The 9554-nt window shown below is 42.6% G+C and overlaps 1 long non-coding RNA gene across 2 annotated transcripts in view; it reads right to left on the bottom strand.

The window, feature by feature from the left end:
* Nucleotides 1-9554, bottom strand: part of LOC110473328 (uncharacterized) — a 58680-nt gene that overhangs the window by 40503 nt on the left and 8623 nt on the right. The window lies entirely within an intron of this gene.

Raw genomic sequence — 9554 nt, 5'->3', positions numbered from 1 at the left:
AAGGCCAGGATCAGTCTGGCGTGCAGGATGAGGGTTGGGATTCCTGCCCCAAAGACTCCCAGGCCTGTGCACCCTGGCCAGGCACAGTGTGAGCGCTCAGCCCCAGAGGAGGAGCTCAGACTCCCAGGATCAGCTGCGGTGTCTGGGCTTGGCTGGCTCTGCATTCCTGCAGGCGCTGCTCTGGACCGAGCAGTGCCCCAGCAGGGGCCACGTGCTCTGCAGCCTCCTGTCCACACTCCGCAGCCTTTTGGCTAATTACAGGGGCTGGCAGCTGCTCTGCCTCCATTCCAAGGCAGGCCCTCGCTTCATTTGCCTCCTGCCAAAAATAGTCTGAGCTCAGAGAGCAACAGAGGTCATCTCTACTTGGGAGTCTCAATGTTTTCTGCCTTCCTACTCCATTTCAGGCACTTATATTGTGGATGAATTTCACTTAGATGCCCTACGACTGACTGTAATAACAACCATAACTGTAACAGAGGAACAGGATGATCTAACTGCAGATACAATATATATTTAATCCTCTGCCCTCAGTCTGGCAGAGCATTAACCCCTGCTTTTGCCCTCTACACAGGAATGCCACAAAAAAAGTCTTTTAGAAGAAAATACATTGGCACCTTGACCAGCATCTACTAAACCAGTTTTTCTACTAGACGAGTGTTTCAACTAAAGCAGGTTTTTTACAATGGAATTGGCCTTGAGCTTCTCAGTAATATCCTGGTTTAAGGCTGTAGTAAGAGATGTGAGGAAGGAATGGAAGGAGAGCCTAAAAGAGGGCAGAGAGCTGAGCAGTCAAAGGTGGCACAGTAGCAAAGGCACCAAGTTGACTGACAGTTAAGAACCTGTAAGGAAGGAGTTCAGGTCTGGAGGACAGCAGCTATTTCAGAGGGACTTTGAAAAAAGCCAGGAGATTCTCCTCTTCCCAAATTCACCAGCTCCTCTATACTCCTCCTCCCCTGGCCATTGCCCCATGCAGAGACCGGCTGAGGCAGAGCCCAGTGGGAAGCTCTGAGGAACATAACTTACTGGTCCTGCAGCCAGGCTGGGAGCCAAGCAGGGCAGGGGCCACTCGTGCTGCTGGGAGGGCTGGTGCCAGTCCCTCACTCACAGAGGAGATTTCTCACACACACACCCAGCCCTCCATCAGCCAAGGCCCCTGCACCCAGCAGAGAGCTCTGCTGGAGGGAGGAACATGCTGTTCTGTCAAAACCCATCACCTCTGATACCAACAGAGCAGGTACCTGCCCTCCAGGGAGCAGCCCTCTTTGCTCATGTGGGCAGCCAGCCATGCTCTGTAATAGAGCCCAGGAGCACCAGGGAATATGCCTCTCCACTGATCTTTCCACTGTGATTGTTCCTGCGTGCACCAGGCTGCAAACCTGTGTTCACTCCACTCATGGCCAGACCCTGCTCCTGAGGTGGCCTCTGGGAGCATTGGCTTGAGCTGGGGCTCGCTGCTATCCTGAAATATTCAAAGGCTTAGCCACAACAAAACCAAAGGTGCTGCAATACACTCTTGGTGCTCTTCCCACCCCTACACAGGCAGCTGCTTATGTGCACTCACAAACCCTTTTCTTTCAAACCTCTTTGGCATCTTTTCTTTTGCCCTCCTTGCCATTTGACTGGTTCCAGCCTACAAGGCCATGTCTGACTAAGAAGCATTTCCCAAGCCACCTCCTTTCTTATCTTTATGCTTTCTGCAGTCCTTCCTGCTCAGTTTTTTAGAGAGGCTCCATGCCTTCAGTTCAGCCTGTCCTAAGCTGTCACCAGCTCTCCCCATGTGCTTCCCACCCCTGCTCAACCCGAGTCACACCAGAAGTACAGACACATCTTTGCATGGAGAACATTTAGAGCAAGGTCTTGTGGGTCATTTAATGTTAGTCATCAGCATTATTATGAGGCTGAAGTATTTTCCCTGGTGTTTTTCAGTAGTGGGTCCAGGTTTTTTGTGTACTTCTAGCTAATGTATGCATAGTCCTGTCACAGCTGAGATTAAAGGCCAGGTTTCTCCCCCCAGCCTTTTTACAGAATTGCTCCTGCTGCTATGACACCCCCTGCATGTGGGAAGTGAGGGTCAGGGTACTAAAAGCAGAGCAGACAAATAAGACAAAACAGGTTTAACTCCACATCCACTTTCCCAGTGGGCTCAACCTCACAAATGAAAATTTGAATTGGCAAAATGAAGTGCTGGTATGTGAAACAGTGAAATAATAGAGTATGAATCTAAGTTTAGCATTGTGTGTTGCTGATAGCCACCAACAGAACAATGAGGGTCTCTTCAGCATCACCTTTCAGTGCTTCATACAACTGCTGCTGCTGGTAGGAACTTAGAAATGTGACCCAAGTCAGTAACAACTGCTTGTTTAATTGATATACTCTGAAAGATACTGCTATCTAAAACCAGTTTAGAGGTTTCAGACACAGCTTCATGCACTAATAGCATTTATGAGTTAATATTCAACTGACAGCAAAAATCTTCTATATTTTTCATTCCTTTATTCTTTCCTATATGTAACAGCCCATTTATTAATTCCCTGTTACTTTGAGTTTGCTATTTAAATACCCTTCCAAGTGGATCTGGTAGTTTAATGAATCTGCCCACATTCAAAGATGCATTCGCAGCTTTAAAAGAAAAAAAAAAAAAGCTTATTTTCAACTTTATATCTTGAACTTTCTTTTTCTGGCTGATGATTTCCCACTTGGAAGACTCCCTTCTAGCTTAAACAACATGTTAAAATATTCTTCCTACTTTGGCCTGTGGTGCCAAGGCAAAATGCTGCTCGTTATTTGCTTTGAAAGACACAGAGCTTAAGTGTTGGTTTACATGCATATACACCATCCTCATTTTAGGCTTCCTTAGTATTCCCTGTTGGGTTTTGTGGGTTAAGAATTTATGAGGCATGGACACTGCAGTTAAACATCCTGGCCACATGCAGCTTTGCACAAGGCATAAAATCTAATAATGAAAATCAAACAATATTAGCACTGACAGCAAGTACAGTCCAGTGACCCCAAAACGCCAAAGGCTTTCAGGTGCTGTTAGAGCAGCTGAAGCTCTCTGGCATTTAGAGAAAAAATGGATGACTTGGAAGCTGATTAGTCATTCAGCAAAACAACCAGCCCAGGCAAAACAAAATAGATGGTGGCTTTGGGGGCAGAAGGTGAACAGAGGATGTGTAAAACCTAACAGATGAGTAATAGTAGAGACAGGCACTTGCTGAAAGGACTAAAACACCAGTGCTCCCACTGCCTCTGAGATCAAATCAATCACTAATGGGTTAAAGCTCATATAAAACAAATATTGTGGTACTGAGGACAGTCACAGATTTCATTGTGTTCAGGTGGGGAATCTTAATTCAGGCACAATCTTCTCAGCAGGTTCCTATCCCAGGCACCCCATCTCTTCTCCTGTAGTGTTCCTGTACTGAGGGACATTCTCTGGAAATATTACTTTCCTGACTGACCAACATTTAGAGATTCAACCTCCCACTGGAGCTGGATGCCCCATCTATAGTCTGGGACATAGGAAATAGACTCCAGTTTGTCAGGGCCCTTTTTGGGGGGAATTTGGTCACTGATCTTGCAGCATCTGTAAGAGACTAAGGATTTGCCAGGAGCCAACGCCAAAAAATTGCAGACCCCAATCCATACTTCTTTTGCATTGAGGAAAGCTCTCTGAAATTCTACTTCTCTACTTCAAGTTTACAAAAGCATGTGAACAAGGACAGGGCTGATAGAGAGGGCCAAGGAAGTAAGAGCCAGAGGTGCTGTTTCTTTTTGCAGATGTTGGTATCAGTGACAAGAGGGGCTTTGAGAAGGTGGCCCAGAAACTCAGGTTCAAAAATACTGTTTTAGACTCCCATTGTCATTGGCCCTGAAAGCAGAACTCAGTAGGAAGGAAGACCTCCAGGAGCCAGGGTGAAAGCAGAAGAAAATAATGAAAAATCTGAAAGTAATGAGGTAAAATTCAAATTTGTTAGAAGCTTCTAGGAAATAAAGGGCCAAACCTGGATTCACATTTTGCATCCAGCTCACATTTTTTTTAAGTTGCCTACTAGGGATGGGAAGCCTATTTTCCTGGACAGATTTGTCTGGAATGACATTCATTTTCAGAAGGGCTCTGCAGGAGCCTTGATAAGGGGCTGCCAGTGGGATACATCAGTCCTGGCCCTCCCCACAGCCTTTTCCAGGCACCAGCATCATGGTGGTAACTGATACCAGCAATTTTTTCATTCTCTTGCAGCAGCAAGAAGATTATATTTGATTGAGCTTCACTACTGATTAATTTCTGTCTCCAGGGTTCTCTGCCAGCATATAAACCCACTAAGCCCCTAGTATTCATTTAGCCTGTGACTCATAGGAGAGCCCAACATGCAGTATGTTTTCTGCCCCAACACTATGATCCTAAGGAAATAATCCAAGTCTCCTTTAGAGGCCTCTGAAAATAACCACACACAGTTCACTGTCAAGGTAATGTGCTGTTAGACCTGGATCACACATCTGACATATCTGCTACATGAAAAACACCACAAAACCCAAACAGGGTCTCAAAGCAAACAGCCAAAATCTAGCTGCCCTACTTTTCATTTTCCTCTGGGACATATAGCTCAAATAGCCCAGCAATACCCAAAGTGGTACTAGCCAGCACAGCTGAGGTGGTACTAGTGTTAAGAAAAATTTGGTTTTAAAGATAGGAAATACCAGTGCTGGGTCCCACACTTATTTTGTGGAAGCAGGTGATGGTTTTAAAGAGTTTAAATGCAGGTTTCACTCTGAGCTTCAGGCATGATCTGTCTCACCCAAGGCTGCAAACACAACCAGAGAGAGCAGAACTGTTGCTATCTGCAGTGCTGACAAGTGTTCATCTCCTGAGGCCTCACCCATTGAACTCCCATAATTAGAGAGTTAATTCCTTCTTTCATTTCTCCATTCCTGACACACAGAAAGTGATCCTGAGCATGAGCTACTCAGCTTAACAGTACCTCAGTGTCATGCCTTGGGGCCAGGTTCATGATTTTAAGCATTTGGAGGTGACGGTTACCCATGACTGGGGGTTCTGAGCTGCAGATCATGAGAGATCATGAAAGCAAGAACAGTTTGCTTACAATGAAAAACAGGAAGGATTAGGATGCTTTCTGTACATGGTAGAAAGCTTTAACTTGAATTCTTTGGCCTTTTTTCCTCTAGAAGAATCCCAGCTAAAGAAGGAGCCAATATTAAGCACTACAGCCAGTGACAAGTGCTTTTGAGGACAAGAGCCATCCACCCACAGAAAAGGATTCTTTTCTTTATCTACAGCTCAAAGAAGGAAACACAATTTTATTATTGGATTGGCCTAAAAAATAAAAGAAAGTACTTCTATTCAGGCAGTTAGTTTCATATACAAGCCAAACCCTCTGGTTTTGTAACATGGTACTGTCCTCAAAGCCAGATTTTCAAAAACAGAGTGCCAGTTTCTCAGCTCAGACTGAGAACCCACAAATTGGCCAGACCATCAGCAGTGCTTTACACATATTATCTCCTATTGGTACAAGATCTTTTCAAATCTGCCTGTAACTCAATGAAACCACAACAGTTACATCTGCAAACAATTTGGCCCACAATATTTTCCTCCTTAGTCATGCTTATGCAAAGGGAAAAAATGCCACTTTTATAGTGACTACTTTATCCACTTTACTCACATGTACTAATGCCCAATAGCATTATATTCTAGAATACCCAAGGGAAAGCAGAAAGGTGTTTTATTTTATTCCTCCCAAAAGAAAACTTCCACAAAGAAGCAGTCAATTCTAACCCCAAAATTCAACTATTCTATAGCTAAGCAGCAGAACAGCTCACTTGGAAATGAAACTTTTCCAAAAGCAGTATCACAACTCCCACTCATCAAATGGTTTTCATTTGCAAGGGTGGTTGTTCTTGAAGAAAGGACTCCACAATGGAATTGAAAGGCAATTCAGAGCTGTAAGTCTGGTGCTAGAAGGGACATTAGAGTAGAAATCTGCAGCTCACATTGTGTTGGGCACAAACAGTTCTGACTAGAATAACTGACAATTACGTTATTCAATAGCCTTTTGAATCTCAGAAATTGGCAGCCAACCTAATATTTCAGCTATTTGGATAAAACTGTTCCTTGTCTCTAGGGTATTGCTGTTTATTTGCCTCAACTCTATTAATTCCATCTAAACCAGGTATTCAGAAAATGTGTGATAGCAGAATTGATCAGTCAAAACATACCAAACATTCTTTTCCAGAGGATTGTGAAATACCTCATTTAAGATGTTCTTTTGCAACATCCTTGGGCTATGCTGTCCCTCCCACCAGCTTCTTATAATAATCATAGAATTACATTATTATTGCCTCACTGCAGTTTCTTTCCCTACTAGCTTGAGATAAATTATCACAGAGGATTCTGAGTTGGAGAAGACCCACAAGGATCATCAAGTCCAACCCTTAAGCAAATGGCCCGTAGAGTTTGAATATACAGCCTTGGCCTCATTAGCAGCAGGCTCAAAGCAACTGAGCTAAGTATTCTTGTGCATTTTTACTTTATTTAGAGCAACAGGTTACTGCTTCCCTAACAAAACAGTTCCCCATCCACTCCAAAAAAAAAGATGTAAACTGTCATAGCAAGGCCCCAGTGACATCCAAAGGTAAAACTAAGTGTGCTCACTTCCCACTGCTGGAGCATATTTAAAGGTAGGCAAATGGAAGTAAAAAGATAATGCAAAGACCAAATTGTAAAAGGGAAACTAGAAAGGTACCTACAGCCTGCAATACAAGAACAAATCAGATCCATGTGCCTGAGAGGTGACTTTGGGCAGGTAAAGAGCTGCCCCATGGGGTGTGCTCCCTCCAGCCAGCCACAGCACTCAGGGCTATGGAAAGGGTCACTGCTCACTCCTGTCCTCCCTGCCTTTCCCACAGGCAGAGACACCTCTCCATTTCCTGGAAATTGCAGCATTGTGGCAGGAATACAGAAAAAAAAAAAAATAAACACAAAGCTATATCACAAATCTAAACATTGGATTCCCAGTAAAATAAGGGTGAACAGCGTTTGGCTTTTAGGAAATTATGGGTTACTTTCAGAACACAGCTTTGATTTAAGTTCTAGTTGGTTTGGTTCAGGCTTGTATCCAAACCTTTTAAAAAACAGTGCAGTTAGAACAGTTAAAGGAAGTACTATAGGGTTTACTGTACTTTTCCCTTTAGCAGTGAAATGTTTTGGCTGGAAGCAATTAGGGTCAGAAGCCTTTTTTTTATTACATGCATATTCAGGCCACAACACTGATCCCAACGGGCCTAAGTGCAGCTATAAATGTGGTGGGCACCCATTGTTTATTCTCACTCCAGAGTAACTGGACAATTTACCATTAGGTGGCACCAGAGAATATTTGAACATTACCAGGAAGGACCATTGGAACTGGGATAGTCTTAATTAAATATAGTCCTCTTTGCTATGCATATGAGCCCTTTACTAACTATAAGTGATACACAGTTCATCAGAATGCAAGTTGCAGCTACAGCCATGATTTATTAGCAAGTAGATTTTAATCACACATGAGAAGTATTTAACATGAAATTGCCATACAGTTGGATTTAACTGAGATGAACAGCTTTGTAGGGCTTTATTTGTCTTACTGAAAAGAAAAATATAATTCTGCCCAGACAATTCCAAATGTGGGCTGTTAAAAAAGACCCTTTCAAGAGTCCCTGTGCGTATCTGGTACAATTCCAGCAAGGTCTATGAATAATTTACTAGCTAATGAGCTCTTTTCTGTTTATGAAATAATACTCTTAAGAATAATAAGGCAGGACATAAGCAGTAGCCATATGTTTCTTCTCAAGTTCTAACCAGACAAATGACCTGAAAATTGCTGTTGCAAGAACTTCTAAAGCATATGGCTAAGTACAGGGAATTTGTTAACTTCTTGTGTCAGATCCAAGAGTTTCTAATTATCAACAAAAGATGGCATACCAACCCAATTACTCCTGATATATTCCAGTCAAAGACAGATTCCAAGTAACCATAGCTGTGTGGGTGTACGTGGTTTGAAATAACAGGAATCACTGCAAATTTAGTGTAAATAAAAAAGTAGGCCCACAGATCACATCCAGACAAATGTGTCCCAGTGTGCTGAATGTACTTTCAACAGGAAGCAGGAATTTTTAGGCATTCTACCAACGCTGATTTTGAGCCACCATAAACTATTAGAGGCACATTTATTTTCCAGCACTACAGAAAACTCCAGCAACAGCTTATTGCATTTGTCAGAGAGGAAAAGAAATGTATCTTTCTTACAAAACAAAAATACACCAAATAGTTTACAATTTTTTTTTTAAATTATTAATTGCAGATTGCTTTTTAAGGCAACATCCTCATCCAGCTGGATAAACACCAGGTCACTGGTACATTTTGCATGTTGCTGATACATCTGACTAAGCAACTGAGTCCAGTGCCATGTTCTTACTCACAGGAATCCTCAGCCCCAAAACCCTGGACACAATGAAAATTCTGTTTTCATACCATGCCTGACTCATAGACTCTCCAGCCATTCTACTTGACAGCAAGATAGAAAAGCAATGATATATTCACAACAATGGACCAGAACTCATAAAACATCTAAGGGCATGAGGAACCCATTTATACACTAAACAATATTTTATATTCATATTAAAATTTATTACATCATCCTCAAAGCCATATAAACTGCCAGGGATTATTCCCACTGTACTGGGTCAGTGTGTCAATCCGGGTCAACAACAGCATATTCTTCACTAAGTTAAGAATGTTTCTGGGTTAATTTTTGTTTTAATCACACATCTTGCAAGGAAGGTAAAGGTCCACAGGTCATTTCATGCTGTGTTTATGTTTGACTTCAGCATGTTGAAAGTCACTGCTTAGGTCCTTTTTTATTTAGCTTCCAGTGACTGACTCTTCAAGGTTTATGACGTGGGTGGTAATAAACATACAAAATGCCAATTATCCATAGACAAGGCAATGACTGGGATGCTTTCCTCTTCCTGCAGGCACTTACAGACCTGGGTCCTCTTGGGCTGAGCTGCTCAATCCAGAGCAGAATCCATCCACTACACTACAGAGCTCTGGCTTGCCCTAGGGGGAGTAAAGCCTGAGTAGAGGCTGCTGGAGAATCCCCAGCAGGCCACTGGCTGAGCAAAAAACCTGGAAGAAATCAGGTTTTTAAAATGGTGAAAGGAGATTTTAATTTTCATCAATTTTGAAAATGGTGAAAACCCTACAAAACCCCAGAACCACCTCCTCTTCCTCAGGATTTCCAGCCAGACAAGCTGATGGTGAGAGAGACTGGTCCATTCCAACAAAAGTAAGCAAAATTATGGAAAATGACCCCCAAATACTTAGAACAGACTAAACATTAAAGTAATTCCATGGGCAAAATATGTGTAAGAGTCTAGAAATGCAATCTTCTCCTAATGGCTCATGTTTCACTTGCATGAAACAAAAAAAAAAAATCACCAATTTAACTAATCCTTCCTTTATTATACTGCTTTTAAGAGTAGTACCTGAGCTATAAGTGTAA

This window comes from Lonchura striata, chromosome 6, assembly GCF_050655825.1.
Source record: "Lonchura striata isolate lonStrDom1 chromosome 6, ASM5065582v1, whole genome shotgun sequence".
Classification (NCBI taxonomy): Eukaryota; Metazoa; Chordata; class Aves; order Passeriformes; family Estrildidae; genus Lonchura; species Lonchura striata.
This window is presented reverse-complemented; position numbering and strand designations above follow the sequence as displayed.